The sequence below is a fragment of the Ptychodera flava genome, chromosome 22 (genome assembly GCF_041260155.1).
Source record: "Ptychodera flava strain L36383 chromosome 22, AS_Pfla_20210202, whole genome shotgun sequence".
Classification (NCBI taxonomy): domain Eukaryota; kingdom Metazoa; phylum Hemichordata; class Enteropneusta; family Ptychoderidae; genus Ptychodera; species Ptychodera flava.
In genome coordinates, this window is record NC_091949.1 from 14,632,896 (window position 1) to 14,654,194 (window position 21,299).

The following is a 21,299-nucleotide window of genomic DNA, read 5'->3' on the forward strand; positions in this document are numbered from 1 at the left end:
AGATCATTGATATGCGAGCCCTGTAAGATTACTAGAAAGGACGCAATGAAACAGCTGTTGAAAACTAAAATTCAGAAATTCATTCCATCAGGTAGCATTTGAAATCTGAGACGTCCAATATCAATCTAAAATCTTGATGTCATTTCAGACATTTGACTGCGCTAAACAATAATATAGTCCACTTTCTTAAAGTTGCATTATTTTTTTATTTTAGGCAACATATCAATTGAAGTCACCCTCGACATTCGATGAATTCTCTTATTAGCTTTTAAACCCTTTCGGTTTAAGAAAACCTCCTTTTATTCTGTACCAACGCAACTGTTGAGAAATCTGAAACCACTGTTTAATACATTCCAAAATTTATTTTACAGGCATCGTTCCTGTGATTTGAAACACTATATAGCCATTTTAATCAGCAAAAATGTCAATAACTGGAATTTTTTTTGTGAGTTCGTCCACTATCTTTTGATAAATATGCATATACATTAGGCGTTCATTGACCGTACTCGAATCGTTCTAATAACAGCCATATTCGCTTGTTTTCTGAAAAGATTTTGTTTTAACTTTGAAGACAATGAAAGGTCTAGAAATATCCATATACTCGTAAAATGTTATCGGAACCGTTACCAAATATTGTTTCTGTTTGTTTGTGTTAAACCCGTGGTTACGCGCATACAGTCATACCTCAAGTTTTGCATCCTTCGTAAAAGTACATGTACGAAGTACTCAATCATACTATATTAAAGGTACACGGTCACCGTAAATTTGCATATTCCATATATGGTAAAGGGCGGGGCTAAGCGTACTACCCCGTAACACCTGTAGCTGTCGGTCCTCCGTATTTTTATGCGTCAAAGTTCGTACAGACGACGCTACTAAGTACGCCATGGCTAGTTGTGTGGGGGCGCCCTTTTTAAAAAGCGGCCACCCGCGTAAAATCTGTGATTGACCATTGAAAATAGGTGACCGAATACCTTTAAGCCTTATTCATAAAGAACACATGAAAGTATACATGAATACTTTGTCATCTTGCATACATGTAAAGTAGATTAGAACTCACGATTTCTTGAACATAACACACTCAGTGAAGAAGGTAGCAGACATATTTTTATGAATACAGTAAAGATATTTATTCATAAACGCTTCCGTATTCATGTCGAAATGCATAGATGCAGTCATTTTATTGTAAGTACAATCTGTTTTAAAATTTACGATTATTTTAAAGCACGGCGATTTCCCAGTGATTAATCTCCTTTTCAATTATGAAACCCTTGCACACTCAGTGATCTATATTAAAACGTAATAATTAAAATTATTTTGGTCTGAAGTGTGTTTAACGCTTGCTCCAGATTGAGTTTTGACGCCGACTATGTAAAACACTGAGTTTTTCAGTAATTGCGCCAGGTTTAAAAGGAGATACAAGAATGTATAGAGAGTGCCGTTCTAAACGAAGTTAGCTTTCGACACCTAATCGCTCGAAATAAGCTCTTGAATTCTGCCCGCAAATTGGAATCAGTGGGCGTTGAAACGCTCCTTATTTTCTGTTATATCATGTTGCACATCTATCTATCCCCGCCGAATGTTAGTCTAATAACGCCAAAGCGGGTCAATCTAGCAAAAGGTATGAGAGGTTCACAAGCAGTTTGCATTCAGTACCACATTGTTGTTTTGTGCTGAATGGAACCATATTGTCTGACTTCATAATCGCTAAACAAGATAAGTGGAGCAACTTTCAAAGGAAGATAAAAGACTAGGACCAAGTAAAAGGTCAATGAGGACTGCAACTTTATCATAATTTTGAAGTATGTTATTTGATATTCATCAAATGATGACGCAATTCGTATTTATTTAGCCTGTCACTTATTCGGAGGGAGAAAAACCAATATCCTTTTAATTGGTTTTAAAAATATCAAGCTTGGTTTGACTTGCTAAGATTGCAATCATTCGGAATAAAGATCACCGGGAAAATTTAATACACTCATTTTTATGTCGTATTATAACCCATAGCGCGATAAATATGACCATTTTGACGATGGTGGTTACGAGGACACTATCTATAACTTTTTGTTTAGGCGCTTGAAGTTGATCTTGTTACATGGCGCCGTGTTGTCCACGACGGAGGATTTCAGTCACTCGTGGTTTATTCGCTGTAATGGATATTGTGTGTTTTGCATATATTTTGGTTCACTAAGCTCCCTGGCGGATTTAAGGGGCATTTGCAAATCAAGACCAAAGTCACATAGTGATTTCTGGAACAAATAACGTAAGTTGTCGGATAATAAAGTATTATAAAGCATGTGCTCCTCGACTGTATCCTATGCAGTCAAAAATTAACGAAGAGCTCCGGAAACCGGCTGGTGTGTAATTTTTTTTTTTTTTTTTTTTTTTTGGGGGGGTGTACCGTATCAAATCACACTAGTAACGAGTATTTGTAACTGACTATCGGAAATACAATAATGAAAGCTGTTACCTCACTGTACCTTCTCTGTGACAAACTACCTGATTAATATCAATTTCAGCTAATGTTCAGAAAATCCCATAAGTCTCGGGTTAGTGGGTTTTATCTCTTACACTCATGCGATTACGTTTAATTGAGATCCGTGGACCAGCTGGAACTTTTAAACGCCAGAATACCATTGATGACATAAAAGCAGCTGTCAGCCCCCACCTCCCGTGGTGCTGGCGATAGAGCAACAAATATTGAAAGTCTCGTTGAATCGAAATTGCACAAATGATTCATCACTTATACCATAGCTAAGGTAGAATAGGGTATTAATGCTATAATGATACTACATAAACTAACCAAACAGTTTCAAGTTATCATTTCGTCTAGACTATCGAATCGGATACACACTTCTATTGAAAGTACAGGAAGAGAAAGAAACACTAAATTTGACGACAAAGTTACTTTTACAGTAACACCAGTATTTAAATGTGAAAGTATATGCTATATATCATCTACTTTGAAATTCTACATATTGAGATACACTATCGAGAAACATGCATATCATTCATATTAAAGGGTTGTCGTGAATTGTTATCAGTTTTTACATATTTTTTTATTTTTTACAATACCATGTATTTTTTTTCATTTCTCACGATTGTGTAAGGAATTGTTGCCAGGGTTGACGAAAATGGTTAATGACACTTCGTTCACTACTGCTCGACTTCATCACTCCGTTGGAATCTCGGAACCTAGTCTAGAGGATTGCATTGACCTTTTACAGAACGTTTGCAGACTTATTGTAGCTTACGACAAAATATATATCATAACTCTCGCTTAGGAAATAGGACGTAAGGTTTGCTGTCAAGATGATCTACTTTCATCAAAATGACTTTGTTTATGATCCTTTTTTTCACGCCTCTCTAATTTTCTGTTTTATTGAGATACAGCCGCAAATGCATTGCCAAGACGAATGAAAAACAGCGGCAGCAGTATACAAATTGTCAGGGTCATTATCTATAAGATAGCCGTTGCAGACTTTCACTAAGTGTTCCCGAGCTCCAATGAACGGAAAACAATTTTGCGTTATGAAATCAGATCACATCAACAGGGTTCACTGCGGTTTCAGGTGATTAGGACTTAGCCACTGTGACGATCTCCCTTCCCCGCTGTGCCGAAGTTTGGCGAACCAAATGCTCGCCATTCAAAGAGAATTATCGGAAAATTAACCAGACTAAAGTACGAAGCCCCGAGGTGTTTTGGTATTATGAACGGAAGACGTACATTATTTCGGGCTATCATTTTATGAGCTATCCGATAAGTTGACGGTTTTGTTTTCCGGCAAGAAATCCATAGGTTTCCTAAGTAACAACAATTAGTTTACAGAATAGCACGCTAAATGTCTCAGTTTTTTTCAAGTTAACCTTTCAAAATCTCAGACTGTTTCGCGTACAAATCGGACAAAATAAGTATCTGGATACCGCAAGCAATTGTGACGAAAGCGTTTCTAATATAAATTTAACGCATGACTGACGGCAAACACCACCAGAAATTTCAACTCTTCTAATGGTCCTTGAATACATATTGGACTATTAGAGTCTCCCTCGTCATGTTGCGTAACACAGTAGCTGATAAGAGAACATTTAAAAAGTGTGAAAGGTCAGATAAAGCTATCAGAGTTATCGGTAGTAAATGAATAATTGGCAAATAATACGTTATAGCAGCCGCCAGCGTCCGTTTTGACGCAGAAGCAAAGCTCTGCAGTCTCATTAAACGCTTCAATCGAAATTATCCAATATGCTAAATCCCCAAGTTGTATCGTGGCAAACTTAGCATTATTATAATCATAACAATAAAAAGGTAAATCAAACGACAAAAGGTCATAATTTAAAATACCGGATACAGAATTTCGATAGGAGGTACAGAAAAGAAAGAAAAATCAAATTTGACTCCAAAGTTGACTTTTAGTAACATCTACAATATGAAAGTATGCATGATTTTGTATAGGGCCATCGTTTTTTTCTGAATTTGAGAATTGAAATGTACTTGCAAAACACGTGCATTTCAAATTCAATGTTGTTTTCAGTCATCGTAGTTTTTTTTTGATTTTGTATAGTTAACATAAGGTTTTACAAGACAAATTCTGATTGAGCGATTTGAACGAGACAGACTCTGATTTAACGATTTTGATTTTTCTTTAGGCGCCACATATTCCTTAATTACAAAAAGTACAGCGAACTGACTACAGTCAAAACTTAGTGTAGCGTAGCGTTGTTTATTTTGCATTAAGTTTCCACTGACACAAGGCAATTGTCGTGCATATTGTTGGCAAGGCTGACGAGTGGGTTATGGCACTTCGGTCACGAAAGTTCAACTTCCTCACGATGTTAAAGTCTCGGACTGTAGCAGATGGTGTCTTTGACATTTTCAAGTGTGTATCTAAGATACTTATCGTAGCACAGGATAAGACATTCTTATTCTCATTCATCTTAACTCTTAAGAATGAAATTGAATGTGAGACTCACTGTCTAGATGACCCATTTTAACTGACTACACTTCTTTTCTCATACCCGGCATGCCGTTTTTTTCTGTGTTACTGGGACACAATCACACACGCACTACCAACATGAATCGAAAACAACGACATAAATACGACAAGATAACGCTATTCAATGAGAAGGTAGAAAAGCCACGGTCGTTTACCAATTCTCGAGGAAGCGGAATAGTGCAAAGCGATTGAGCGGTATGGAATCAGATCAAAGCAACACGCCAAGGTTCATTGCGGTTTCAGGTGATAGCGACACTACCATGGTGACGATATCCCTTACCCGCTGTGCCAAAGCTTGCGTACCAACTATGACGCAGAGAGATTCGGCAGAAAGTTAGCCAGACTGAAGTTAGAAGCCCCGAGGTGTATTGATATTATGAACGGAAGACGTACACTTTATACAGGCGTCATTTCATGAATCACCGGATCAGTTGACGTTTCGTTCTAGCAAGAAACCCGTCACGTATTGTACAAATATTTACAGGTTTCCTGTGTCAGTTACAGATAGTTTTAAGAATTGTCGTGTTAAGACGAAATGTCAGTTTGGTAGAGTTGCCAATTTTCATTCTGTTTCACGTATAAATCGGATAAACTGATAGCTTAGGCCACATCGAGACACGGTGACTAAACCGTCAATCGAAGGAGGAGATAACAGACCTTTGCCAGCAGTGGTTACTTAATAAAATCCGTGACTCCAGCCTGAGGCAATCGCCAGCTGAAATTATTCAACTCTCTTTCAAATACCTGTGGTCCTTGAATATATAAATATATATTACACAGTTAGATCGAAACCGTCTTCCCAGTAAAAGCATTAAAAGCAATCTGACAATAAAACCTTTCTACTTCCTAATGTTTAATTTACTCATTATTTATATACTCCCGGTAACTCTAATAGCCTTTCAATGTAATCTTTTCCACTTTTAAAGTATTTTCTTATCGGCTGCTGTGTTACGTAACGTGATGAAGAAGACTCCATTATCTCGCTTCTTCATTCTTCAGGGGGTTGCCATCTGTTATTTTTAACGCATGTACAGTTATTGCAATTAAGGTGTCTGATCTTTTTAAATGTGGAGTATAAATATATTTGTAATTTGCAAAGCATGTTTATTCAGCGGCAAGGGATATTTGAGTTCTCTGGGAATACACCAGCTTTGCTTGGATTTAGGTTTACATTTCTGATGGTGTCGTTGTCCTTTAAAGTAAAACGCCAATACTTGAGATGCAATCAGCACTACTTTTTTTTTTCAGTTTCATAGGACCAATTATGATTTACTTAATACCTGAAGTTGAGCTGTCTTTCAGCGAAGTATCATCCCCGTCACTGTAATTGGTATTTCTGGCGGCCCAGTGAACAGTTTTACCTATTAGAACTAATCAACAGCCAAACCAAAGAACCCAATCGTAATTGAAGTGTTCCAAGCGATGTGGCAATAACGTTATGTCGAGACTCTTGCATTTAGAGGAAATTAAACTCGTGTCGTTTGGGTCTTGGAACAGGGCGAAGTTAATTGTAGAACCATTTACCTGTCAGCAAGTAATATAAAGCCTGAGCAATTTCTAAATTGCGATATTTTTTCCAAGTCATTTGATATAAGCCGCTGAACGCTTTGTCAGGCATCATCAACACTGCAGTGCTCAAGTCAACTCTTCGTCTAAGAATTATAGGCGGCTGCATTAAATTAGTTTAAAGAAACACGGTCGATGTATTTCACATTCTTGTTGTCACTTACGTATTTGTTTCTAGAAATCCAACATATTGCACTGCCTCTGGCAACATCTTGAAGTTTTGAGGATAAAGTTTATATCAATCCCGCTTAGAAGTCATGATGGAACAAATAGGGCTAATAGGGGGAAATGGTGGTATTAATTCGGTCCTTTCCTGAAGTACGTGCTAATAGGCCGGTCGGAACTACGTACCTCAAAGGATTGTTAAAAAACAATCGAAGAACCGTTTACCGGCCAGCAAGCAATGTTAGAGCGATTGCTGCATATCTAGTGCTCAGTGAATAGCTCACCAAATCATAACTATATAGACAGCAATCTAACAACGCTTGAATTAGCAGGATGTTTGATGATCAGTTTATTGGAACACAAGTCAATCTCTTTGATATTACTGTTTTGCACGTCTGTACTGGTTTAGGAGTTTAGCACATGTGCTATACCTCTAGAAACATATAGAAGCTGTATCGTACCATCGATTAATCATACCGTCAACTCCGCTGTCAGTTTGAATAAATGAGGACACTTATAACGTAACGATGACACAACTACGCCACAACTGCGAACCCGCAGGAAAGTCAGAATACACGCACAACAAATCATATCCTGCATCATTATAGTTGAAATCTATGATTGATTCTGAGGATTGTAATGAAACACCTGCCAAACAAGTATGTCTTCGTTATCAGATCGTGGCTCGTGTTTTGCATTAATGCCGTCGGACGAACAGAATTGGAAACGAAGACATTTGTATTTGTGTGTCACTGATAAATCTGCAAGACAACAATGGAAATTATAACAGCAGGCATCCTCTTGGAGACAGCCGAAACTGACCTGGTCGGTGTTTCTGAGACGTTATCTGATAGAAGCTGATAACGTTATCAGCTTCCAAGAAACAATGTGTCGGTCGCCGACTTCTCATACTTGCAATCATGCGACTAAGTATTACTACGCTTGACGTCGAAGCAGACATATTAGATCTGATTATTTTCCCTCCCTTTTTGAAAAGACTGAGACATCGTTAAACGCCATCGATGCGTTATACGACTGGATTTGCTTGCATAATAGCAGATACCCATGATGCCACTGTGTCGTTCTGTTTTCCACCCCTTTCCGGGAAACGCACTGTTGCAGGCACGATGAAACTATTTCACAATTATCTGTCAGAGAGCTTTGAAATTTAAACATGTGAAACCCTTAAAACATAATGAAGTAAAAGCTATTCATATTAAACAAAATGTCATTTTATTGAGGTAAAAATATGCCTTTTTAAATAACAAATGTTATCCGCCGACAATATTTGAAAATCACCAAAATAATAGTTAAAACAAAAACGGACAGACAGCACATTAAAATGTCCCTTGAATATCTCTTGAATACCGCGCAGATATATATATCTATAATGTATTGTTCAAAAACTTGTTACACTGTCGTTTGTCGGCTTAATGTCCGCAGTTTGTATGTACCCCTAACGTATTCGTTATTCAAATTAATTAGAGCATAGTTTTCCTTTATTCTTCATATTCAATCAAGTACAATCGACGAAGTGCTTCTTGAAAGCAATTAAACGCGTTGATGTGATACAATGTAGATGATTGTTACCTTAAGTTGCTAGAAAATTGATGGATTTCTAACATTCAGATAACGTCATCACGTGACTGCCTCAGAAGTTTTACAGTGCGCATGCGTGAGCGTTAATATCGGAAACCAAACTTTAGATGCGTTGCTCACATTAACTGTTTTAGTAATTTTATTGTCTGCGGAAGGAAGTTTGGTTAATTTCGTTGTGTTGTGTTTCGTTCGTGAACATAAAGTGTACAAACCAACAGAATAATATCTTGGACACAACACCATGACAACAGTGAGCGATACAACCCATAAACCATCTTCATTTTGAACGCATCACATGTCGCTCATTTGCCTGAAACTCTCTGAGATAAATGAGCGCTTAGAACTTGACAGACTTAGGCGCTTTAAATACAATTCTTTGTTTGCCGTCCGTGTGCTAGTAGGTTTCAGAGAAAATTAAGAAAACAAACACAACGTTAACACTATTACAAAAAAATATTATTTTTCCAAAAAAAGCAAATAAAAACTGAGCTTATGTCAATACACTTGTTTTTTTGCCTGTGTTTGTTTTTTTTGCCTGGCTGGCTGGTAGGCTTTTCAAAAATTCAAGGACGGCAAACAAAAAAAATTCTTTAAATGGCCTTAGCGAAAGTTGCATTCCGAGACAGGTACGGAAGGCACGGCACTGTAATTCATTTCACATCGCACAAGGTCACACTGAAATGAAACTAGCGTACTGGCTCGGCCAAACCATACATATCAGACTGTTGACTTTCGCCGGGACACATTACAAACACATCAGTGAGTGGATATTACAAGTCAAATTGCCATTCAGGTGTAGACTTACGTGTACGGTCGCTGTCACGTTCTCAAATATGCACACAAAACGATAGTTAATCACATACACCTTACTTGAGCACTCTCCAGTTTTTCAACGTTTCAACAACTTCATTTCGTCTATGTCTTCGTTGCATGCATCTTTCTGTGTTTAAACATAAACAAGCGATTCCCCTTACCATCGAAAATGGAACATTTGGCTTACTCATACAGGAAACAACAATTTTCAAATTGATTACGCTTATTTTACTGGTTCATTTTATCGATTCTATAACGCGAATTACATAACTGATCATACCCGTTTGACTGTTTTTCATGACCGATCGACTTGAAAGCGAATGCATACGGACAAAACTGAACCATAACAGCTCAAAGCAACCAAATTGTTACGAAAAAAACTTAAAGACTGTTTCTCGGCTTTATGAAAAATACCGAGGCCATATAATGCGTTTGGTGCAACTCTCTCTCTGTAACCCTACTGCAAAATAAGTCTTTAAATACATTAAAGGATGATTAAAAACGGCCGTTTGTGATGTTTTAATGGACTGTCGACGATTAATGTCAAATATCAAAACAGAAAAGAAAATTGCTGCACTATATTCATACAAGCCATCAAGTGATGACAATGTAAGACGCGCTGAAATCGCTTAATCTTCTAAGTTGTTTGGTATAAATGGAGAACTTTACTCGCCACTGTCCCCCTTTTCAAATCTAAAGCACTCATCAGGCTGATACATGTCGGCCGTATTTGCTGGAGAACGGAAAGGTCAGCAAGTATGCTCAAACCTCGTGAGTGATCACGTGATTCACATCTAAAAACTTTCGATAGTATAATAACATTTCAAAATCAAATTGTTCAGATGAAATCCCAATATACATATGTTTAGCTTAGGTATGTTTTGGCCTCACTTTTAAATATAACTTTTATTTAACGTTAGTGAGAAAGAGATAAAAGTATCATAAAATTTCTACAGTTTTTTTTATGGTATTTATGATAAGCGACAGTGTAATCTTACGCAGGCTTGTTTCCAACGGGCATTTGGCAGCTTACCGTAAATTAAATACATGTTGTTGTTGTTGTTGTTGTTGTTGTTTGCTTGTTTGTTTGTTTTAATTGATTGCGGCTAACCATTTTGAATCGAAGTCTGACATGTAAAAGACTTGAGATCACATGATATTCGCTTTATTGCCTGAAGTTGAATATGTGAAGACCTCTTCAAAACTCTAGTGATAGCATTGTGGGTAATCCGATCGGTGTTGTACAAGCAGCGACCCTATGGGTGAAAAATTAAACGAAACGAACCAGAACAGAGTGACTGTCAAGCGAAACGAAATAATTCAAAGTGAAATAAAGTGCGATCAGGGGATTGAAGTGAAATCAACCGATTCTCGGTTAAATTATCAAAATCAAGAGAAGACATAATCCTTAACAACACAATATGTTGAATGAAGATTATACAGTGGCCGTAGCTATGACTTGATCTGCCAACGCGACTCTTTGACTTACAGTGTTTAGTCGACACGCTTTCTATTCATCACATGTCAAAACCTTGTGTGGAATTTATCCGATTTTCAATATATACAATACATGATAGAATATTTGAGTCATTGGTGGTTTTTAATAGAACAATGCAACCCCGAAGTCGGTTGACATATTTTGATGTTCTTTCAATAATTTGACAAGCTGAACAACCGTACAAAAGTGCTAATTTTTCATCCTCCTTTCGCTCAGGGAGTTCACTCAAAAGCACCTTTGCCTCGTGAATTTATCGGAGTATCGGTATACTTTTTATTTCAATTCGAGACAGAAAAGCTCCGAGATAAGAATGATGGGAAAAGAAATCGCACCGTTTCATGTATCAATAGGATATAGCGGTAGTGTTTTAGTCTTTTGATTCCTATAGCAACAAATTTTGAACGAGGATCCCCCGGGAGGACATCCGAAAAATGACCTTACGTATGTTGATCTAAAATTCAATCAGAGTACACGAACTTCCATCGCTGCACGAGCGCATTCTCTGTATCAAAATTCAAATCGATTTCACGCCGTATTTACAGAAAATGTGAAAAGGGGTCCAGTCTCTATCTCCCACGGTTACCAAAAAGGGCTCCCTAGGTGACTTGTAAAAAAACCAACCATTTCACGCCTATCGTGACGTCACAAGTAATCCACCAGCGTTGTCACTTACGCTAGTATACCACACTATCCCCAACGGTGACTTACCGGAGAATGTGTGAATATTAACGAAGCGTTTGATCGAGAAGGTCTCATTTGATAGTTCCGTCATGTCCTGAGCTCATCATGCAAGGTATCTCAACGTAACTGTTTTGGAGGCAACAAAAATATATTACATCTTGACTCTCCAACCGGCTACCATGGTGATGTAATTTGACCAGTGATGCATTGATCGAGCCGGCAAGCTCTTCTTTTGTTCTGAAAAAAATCCGCGGAACGAGGTGAATCCACAAGTACTGTCCGGCGCCGTTCTGTTACGCACATCTCCGGGACGAGTACACCCCGCAGAGAGTGATGCAACTCCAGCAGTGATCTGTAAGTCAGTGCATCCATATTTCCTATACTTTTGTATGCAAACGTTGAGCACCATCAATCTTTTTTTACTTCAGTTTTCTCGAAGGTATGCGGCTCCGTGGCCGTATCAAAACATCCTGAGATGGAAGAATTCATCCATATTCCGAAACTCGACAACCCTAATCACTCCGCAAATTGTACTGTAACTGTCGACATATGTTCTGTCAGCGAAACATGTCGATTTGATGAAAAATTGACGACTCTTCGAGGGACGCGCGTAAATTGCATAGCTTGATTACATGGGGATTGTACTCTGGCGATTAATTTGAATTCTGCTTATAAAAACGAACAAAACGATGAGCGCTGCCGAACGATAAATTAATTGTACGCGAATAAATGCAGTCCAGTCGACCGTGGCCCTTAGTGTTTGCTTTGTTATGATTTGTAAAGACACATGAAAAATATCAATGCAGAAAAATGTTGAGGCTAAGTTCGAGTGGATGTCTTTGACCGATCTAGAAAGCATTTGGACTTACCGGCTGTTGCACTATCGCCGTCCTAATCAGCTAGGACTTCAATTACTCGTCTTTTCAAACACAGGCATGTTGCATTTCTGTAAATATTTGTAAACTCTGAGAGCAGACAAGCTCTGTCATTGTTAATCCGATGACGTGTTTGCCAGCCATCGTCTCAGCATTCATACCAGTCACGAACTAATTTCCGACTGTCAAAATCTGACTGGAGCTCAACTCAGCTATATTTGTACACTTCCTAAAATTATTATTTGCCGAAGTAATCTTCGTTTGTAGGGCTGCACCGACACTTTCAATTTACGAACCTTCCGCTGTCGTACATCGGGGCGTATCCTCGGGCAATTTGTCAACCTCTTTAATAATGGACTTAGACAACACTGTGGGATTTGTTTAAGCCATGCGTCAAATCCATGGTCTTTCAATATCCATATTAGGCAGAGTGTGGGATAATTGTTGGACGTGACATTGCCGACGCTCTTCGCCGGCGGAGAATTTTGCCGACAGGCAATATCTGACGTGTCTGGACCGTTCGGCTTTCTAAAGCGACGTCGAAGTCAAATCGCAACGCGCTTCACGTCAGCTCAATGAAGAGAAGACCATCCATCAAACTCGATGCAACTATTTATTTAAAAGAGAACTTTATAGGGAGCAAACCTGTAACGTATTTTAGCAGCGATCTGAGCTGATGGTTTACCATCAGCGACACCATCTGGCTTGTGATTGTTGAAGACCTGTTCTGACATTTAAACCCTGTCTTGGAAGTGTTTCCTTTATGTCGACTCTTTTCGCACATAGCTCTTCAATCTTGGGATACAATTGGCAACAATACGGTTAAGCGACAAGAAACAGTCCCTTCAGAACAAATAGTCTATCGTTCATTACTGAACAGTAACCCCCATCGAACAAATAATTTTGAAAAGCCAGGATACGTATAAATGATGGGCATGTAACACCCATAATACTCATAATTTAGGAAAAGAAATTTTGAAACCGAATTATATACAGTCATATGTCGTTACTTTCTCAATGATAATAGGACGTTTAAAGGGAGGGGTCATCCCGTCTGCGGCTGCGCGACTTTCTTGTCGATAAACATTGCCTCTTCAAAATTGGCGATGAATGTGGAACAAGTGTATAGTAGATTCAGCGTTTGATGTATGTTCATATTTCGCTACTTTTGTAGCTTTTCAATCACTGCAAGATTTTGCCAAATCAACACCCGTTATGTTACTTCGTTTATGTGAAGCTCTTCCGCCTTGGTCACCAGTTTTTGTACCAGTTGTTGATATATGCACATGGGCTGTTGGAATATGTTATGCATATAGCAACAGACTCATCGTATACGGGACGACCCCCTACCTTTAACATCCCTGATAAAAATTTAGTTTTTAAACTCTAAGTAACGACGATACATTATTTGCGATCGAAATTTGCAACGTGAGTAGGTAGGTAGGAATTTTTCATTCACATTTCATTCTCATTAACATGTACCTCATTTATTTTGTTTCTAAAGCTTCGATTTTGCATCGAGCACTTCTTTAGTTTCCTGTGAAGACATCCGTAAGCTTGATTGTGTATGTAATATATATATATATATATATATATATATATATATATATATATATATATATATATATATATATATATAATATTGTATATATATATACACACATATGTGTTGTGTATGTATCTATGTATCTATTTATTATCTATATAGAGTTCACTTCCATGCTTACACAGTTTTGTACACATTCGATAGTGATCATCCTAGTGTAGGTCAATATTGATGTTACCTGTTACTAATGGCAAATTGCATTTTGGCTGTTCAATCTTGGCTTTCAATTTGGTCATACGCCGTAACTTGATTTGTGAATGCAACATTCTAACTTTGCACAGTATGCCTGGCAGTGATGTAGTTACATTTGAATGAACGTTACTTGTTGTCAGCTTTTCCTTTTTGCACATGGTTGCGGTGGTTTACCAATAATTCTGCTGCGATGACGATATTTTGTAACAGGACTGATTGCAAATGACGTCACATTTCAACAATTTACATTCAAGTATTTGCTTAGATATTAGCCTATGAACAAGATTTTCGAAAATTGCTATTGTATAGTAAATGAAAATGGTCTTTCGTACGAGTGTTTTGAAGGTAACCGTTTAATTTACATCGTAAACGCTCCAAACCACTACCCACAGCAGAAAACACAGCAGGCGCATAAAAACAAAACCTGTCCATTGAGTTGGAGGGTGGGGTGTTCAGAAGCCACTGTTGCGTTACTAAGACAAATCTGAAGTCATCATTATGGACAGACACAGTCGTCAATGCCTCTATTTGACTTTTCGATGTATTTGAATTCCATACATTTCAAATGACATAAATTGAAGATGAAAATTACTGGCTAGAATCAAAATATTACGTAAAAATACTCCGAAGAACACTAAAATGTTTGAGATACTGAACTATACCAGTTTGTGCTGTGGTTCTAATTTGGTGTATATCTGATTGAAATGATTAATTTTTCGGACATTGAGAACAGTGGAAAGAAAATAAATTGCTGTCCATGAAAAATTAAGCTAGTGGACCTTCAAATGTCACAGATCGTTTTCTGGCGACCATGTCACACTGTTCAGCTTGTGTGCTTTGAGCTTAGACACATGTGAATTGTGATTACAATAGATGTGTTGAAAGTGTCAGCCCGCGAAAAGTATGTCGTCTGCGCTAAGTTTGCGCGGGAGATTGATAGAAGGTCGTTCACGAGTCAACCGAAATAACACATCTCACAGTTTATTCTGATATATTGTCTGTGAGAGGTCATGCACTGTGTTGTGTCCCATTGAGCGAATATTTACATCAATACCCTAATCTGCCTGTCGTGAGCGATGGTCTCTGGATTTCATGGTGAGCGGTGTTGCTTCTTGATAAAGACAGCACAAATTAAAACGACCGAGATTGTCATAAAACCGCATGCAGAGAGGGACACGAAAGCGGGAACACCAACAGGGAGTTGTAAATGACGCGCCCTCAGAATGTATTCTCCAGGCGAATGGAGTTAATGCACCATGCTTTTACTGAATCTGTGAAAACATTGATTATGTCGTTAAGGCAGGATATAAAACCAGTATACATTCAAAATTTAACTACATGTCGTATCCGTTCTTATCATAACGGCATTCTTCCAATGATGTCACAATTTACAGGGTGGTGAATACTTAAAACGCTTCCTGAATTCAAATATAAGGGGGAAATCAGAAGAAGGCATTGGTTAATACAGTGATAATAAGCTCGAAGTATTTGTCAGACATCATCTCTGCACACTTATTCACCTGCACGCTCCCAGAAAGCTAAAACCGTAGGACCTATCAGACTACTACTTTCCCAACATCATCAAACGTTCACTCTCAGCCTAACAGGAAAATAACGATATTGAAATCCAGATATTGCTTTTCCAATCACAGCAAACACTAACTTCAACTGACTTTTCCATGTAATGACGGTTATACCATTTCATACCATGATGCAATGCAGTGTATACTTGATGGGATTGAAACGGACAAATGGAATATATGAAAAGTGTACAAGTTGACTGTATTACTTGATACGAGAAATAATTTTTTTCGTTCGCGATCGCGGAATATGGTTGGCTTCTTGGGCAACCCTTTCCAATTTATCTGTAATGACAGGAAGTGCCGTCCATGATGCCTTTTTTATTTTTCCCTGCTTTTTATGGTGGTGGACAAAAAAGACAGTTCCGAAGTTTCTCGCAAATTGCATCAAAAAGCGATATTATTATGTCGCTAAAAACGAAGTTCCATTTCACGTAATGCCTCACAAGACACTCTTAGATCTCTTGTTTTGTCTTTTTTTTGAGTCATAATTAAAAGAGTACCTGACTCACATCACGAGGACCTACTCTCTGTCGCGGTAATGTTGTCTCGAGGGCGAAAATGCAATTTGTGAAACTCGAGTGTTATCGGATTTAGCGACCGGCCGCATCCATAAATTGTAATGGATGCACAAAAAACCATTTCCCCGATGTATTGCGCACATTGTCTGTTCTCAGCTAGCTTCAAGAACTCGATTATAAATCAAGGTATTTTACCGCATGGACACATTTTGAAAAAGGAAAACGTATCCTTACTATTTTTTGTCCTAAAATTAAAAAAGAAGAAGGATGTTTTAAACCGCGTCAAAATAATTATTCAATATTATGGAAAAAGTGCTGACCAGGGACATATAGACTGCATGTAAATGGTCCACCACTCAAGTCCGAAAAATCAATAACGCAAGAAAATCGTCGAACAGAGGTGTTTTTTTATCGTCCTCAGACATCTAAGCGAAACCTTTTTTCTCGATTAGGCCAAATTTCATATCCCTTGGACACAAGATGGGAGCAAAGGTGACCAAATCTCCCAGGAAAACAACGTGAATCCGAAATGAGCACGAACTGGAAATATTGAGGAGGGTTTCTATGGCAGAGAAACAATTCAGGCAAAGCGCACTTCGTCTCTGCGCACTGTTGAGGTTAGTTCAGAGGAAGAGTAATCATAGACAGTTACTCTGTGGTTCAGAGGAAGTTAGCAATGATGCTGCCGAAGATGTCAAATGTTATGAATCACAAAACGCAATTTGTGTTTGGATACCTTTCATATGTAAATAATATGTAAATGAGTGACGAATAAATAAATTATTTCCTCCCAACGTATACAATAGTGAGTAAGTAAGTAATAAGTAAGTAACAAAGTAAGTTAGTAGGTAGGTAGGTAGGTAGGTAGGTAAGTTTAATTTGAGTTCGATTAACAATTATTCTAGAATTAATAGACTTTGGTCAAAACAAGACCAGAAAGTATCGTTATTTAAATATGAATAGGTAATAAAACTTGACAAGTTCTACAAATTTCACTATACATAGTCGAAGGGGTGTCGTTTTTACAGACCAACTGACATAGTGTACGTTTCTTTCAAAGATAGTACTCTACGGCTTCTTCTGATCTACGGTATCAACAGTTTTCGTCTGCTCTAAACTTTCCTTCAATCAAACATTGTAACATATACCTGCGTCAGATGGAAATTCTATCCTCAAACTCGAGTTTCAATTTACCTGTAACAAGTTATTTATTACGTCATTTCCGGTAATGTTTTGGGGCACCAAAAACTGTTCTGCAACTGGTAAATCTTAACTCGGATATTGTAGGCTTGAAAATGTGTGTAACCATTCTCAGATTATCTGTTCTCGACATTTTAGCCATAATCCGGAGTTAAGCCGGCCTTCAAAATGATAATACTTACTTATCAACGCACGTATCTCGACATTCTGACAGGGTAAGATTAAACCCATGACAAAACGTCTGTAATTTCTGGATACTGTAAAATGGCTCCCATTACGTCTTAGAATATGCGACGGCAGGTTCGCCATTGAATCGTAAAATGCGATTCCCCGCCTCGTAATCATGAACACTACTGTGTGTACACGGTGTCACATTAAATTCGTACCTACGTCATTAGGTCTGATGTCCGGAACATGCAATGTGTATTCAACGTTTCCACCACTTTCCCACAGCAACAAACCACTTAATCTGTCGCGTCAAACGTGTGTGCTTGTAATTGTGATTGAATGAATAGGGGCCGTATGGTTTGTTTTCACCTGTGAATGGCCAATTCAGACCAGTATACATGTACTGAAACAACCGCAAATTCGACAGAACACTCGATTATCCATAGAAAAGCATAACGTATGTGATATCATTGTCGAACTCAACTGAGATCGAATGTTCCGATATTTATAAAGTTTGCTTGGTTCTTGACTGTCATTCGGCCTTAAAATTTTATTACAATTCACAGCACTGTTAACTACGAATAGATGGTTGTTCTCACTTTTGGGCAGTAATGTTCAATATTGCCCTTTAGCATAAATAGTGATAATTTTCAACCATGCTTAGTTTCCCGCAACGCTTCAGAATCTGTCCTCTCACTACTTTTGGTAGCTTGCCGATAGACTTGCATAGGGTAGAAATCGTCCGGGGGGATATATGAAAGGGACGTATCAACACCAACCAATTCAAAGTTCAAACGCTATAATATATTCAAACTACAAAGTTTGTCCCTTGGATAACATACAAGAGGTGTTGAGGACACCACCTCGTGATCTTCAGCGACTAGGGAATTGTAAATAAATCTGAGCTGATGAAATGATTTACCATGAGGGGGATGCTGATAACTTTGCTCAGGGAGGAAGAACGTCTCAAAGATGAAGCAGGAGTACATTTCACGCAAGTGTTCGTCTCTGATGGTGTGTCTTTCGGGTTCCGTTTTATGGGAGTGGTGACGTCAATCCCGGTTAAGTGAAAAAAACCAAACAAAAACAATACGAATATCAACTCCTTCAGTGTTACGGAACATCGATTATTTGATCAGATTACAATCAAGCCGAGTGTGGAAAATAGTCCCCTCCTGATTTCGAATTACAAGGGGACAATCCCTTGATGAGGGAATGCTAACACTGGCGCGCTGATGGGCGATAACCCCCGAAGGGAAGCCGTGTCGACGGCGAAGATTTCGCCACGTTGACGAGCGTTCAGTAATGGCAAAGTCCGTAATCAGATCTTAACTTCATTTGAGTTTCCATCAAAATTGTAACCTATCGTGCCAAAGTACCTCATGGAGCTAATGAACGTGACCCAAACTGACCTGTGCCTGCTCTTGAGATTTTTTGTCGTGCATAGAAGCTCCCTTCCATCAACAGCGGTTTCTGGTACTTTTCTATAGGTACTGCCCCGGGCGATGGTGTCTACACCTTCGAACTTTTCCCTTATCTTGAGGTTTGATTGTTCACAAGCAATACGCACTGGCACGCACATTTACGTCAATATAGCTTCTCCTCTCTAACATGGTTAGAAGATGCGAGTTTCTCCAAACCACTTTCAGCTGGCGGCGAATCCTCGTTTCGCAGTCTATCGGCGCATGTCGGAAGTAATGGTTCTTCTGATGTATAGTGCGAAAATGAATTAAGGTGAGATCAGAGCGTGTTCAACGACCGGAATATCCTCCCGCGAAAAGTGTAAGCCGAAATGCTCACCTTTTTCGTTTAGTTTCGTGGGCTCGGATTTCCAGATTGACTTACAAATGAATTGAATTCAGCCACAGAGAACACTGAATCGCTTCAAGGGATAGTGAAGGCACATAGAAAAGCATATGAGACGCAATGCATATTGGCGTGAACAACTATCTCTTTGTAACATTATGCGTAAAGTACTAAGAAAGAATCTTCGTCATACTGATTACAACATGTAAAACACGCGCTGAATACATATGATACACTAAACTTTCACAAATATCAGATTTAGAGCTCCATTAGCTAAATTACTGGTCAAGACTTTTGATGAGTTTTCTACTGTTTTTGCTGTGTTTGTAAAGCTCATCTTTGTTACATTAATTTTTTTAAAGTTTAACTAGTTCAACACAAGCTGCTCATGTGTACGTTGACAACGGAATTTACTAATGGTGTGTAAGTTATAGTACACAGTGTGTCCTGTTCACAAGGATAATGCCCTGTACATGTATTTCGACATATCTGAGATAGCGGAAGGTACTCATCTATATCTAGTATAACAACAAAAACGAAGACGACAACAACAACAACAACAACAACAACAAAAACAACAAAAACAACATTAATAATAATAATAATAATAATAATAATAATAATAATAATAATAATAATAATAATAATAACAAGGCAGTATTGCTGAAGGCAATGAGTACTTGGGCTGAGATAGAGTAATTTTGAGGACAATATATACTACTATTCAAATATGGTCTTGAATTTCCTCCTGTCAATTAGGCATTTGATTAACTGGTTATTAAACGAAGCAATCGCATGACAACGGCAAAATATGTCTGGCAACTTTTGTGGAGTTTGAGGCAGGGGTTCTTTATTTATAGTGAAATTGCTTAAACTCCTTAAATATTCAAATTACAGCAAATTTCTTTTGTTCTCGATGGTAGATGTCTAATATTTAGATGGGCATATTTAGATTTCTACCCTATAGTTATCCCTATATATCAAAAATCGGACATCTAGCTCTGTTGGCTTGCTCAGAACTAGATATGCAAATAATTAATGAGGTACAATATGTGGTGTCATAAGGTGTCCCATCATACCAAATATGAAGGGTGTAGCACTTGTGGTTACTGAGTTGTGGACAAATATGTATATTTGAGGTCAAAGGTCATTGAGGTCACATGACATTTTGTCAAAATAATTGTATTGCTAAGTTATTCCTATATACCAAAAATCAGACCTCTAGCTCTATTTGCTCGCTCAGAATTAGATATGCAAATAATTAATGAGGTACAATATGTGGTGTCGTAAGGTGTCCTATCATACCAAATATGAAGGTTGTAGCACTTGTGGTTACTGAGTTGTGGACAAATATATATATTTGAGGTCAAAGGTCATTGAGGTCACGTCACATTTTGTCATAATAATTGTACTGCTAAGTTATTCCTATATACCAAAAATCAGACCTCTAGCTCTATTGGCTCGCTCAAAATAAGATATGCGCATAATTAATGAGGTACAATATATGGTGTCATAAGGTGTCCTATCATACCAAATATGAAGGGTGTAGCACTTGTGGTTACTGAGTTGTGGACAAATATGTATATTTGAGGTCAAAGGTCATTGAGGTCACGTGACGTTTTGTCAAACAAATATATTGTTAACTTATCCCTATATACCAAAAATCAGACCTCTAGCTCTATTGGCTCGCTCAAAATTAGATATGCGCATAATTAATGAGGTACAATATGTGGCGTCATAAGGTGTCCCATCATACCAAATATGAAAGGTTTAGCACTTGTGGTTACTGAGTTATGGACAATAATGTATATTTGAGGTCAAAGGTAGGTCACATGATATTTTGTCAAAATGTCTGAGATATCTGCGTGAACCGATGGACTCACTGATGGACTCACGGACGGATATGACCCAATCTATAAGCCCCCTGGACTTTATCCGTGGGGACAAAAAATTGTGTCACTGCATCCTTTAGGCAATATGAATACGATGAGAAACTAAATTTTTATTTTTCTTGGCCTTATACATGAAAGTCTATGGA

General features: G+C 38.1%; 1 protein-coding gene across 5 annotated transcripts in view; it reads left to right on the forward strand.

Moving 5' to 3' along the window:
* LOC139122754 (substance-P receptor-like) overlaps positions 1 to 21,299 on the forward strand; it is a 93,725-nt gene that overhangs the window by 62,774 nt on the left and 9,652 nt on the right. The window contains exon 1 of one of the 5 annotated variants that reach the window (XM_070688447.1): positions 11,322 to 11,667. The exons of the other annotated variants lie outside the window; for them this stretch is intronic. The gene's annotated coding sequence lies outside the window, so the exon portion shown is untranslated. Of the gene's footprint in view, positions 1 to 11,321; positions 11,668 to 21,299 lie in introns of those variants that run through there. 5 annotated transcript variants of the gene reach the window in all.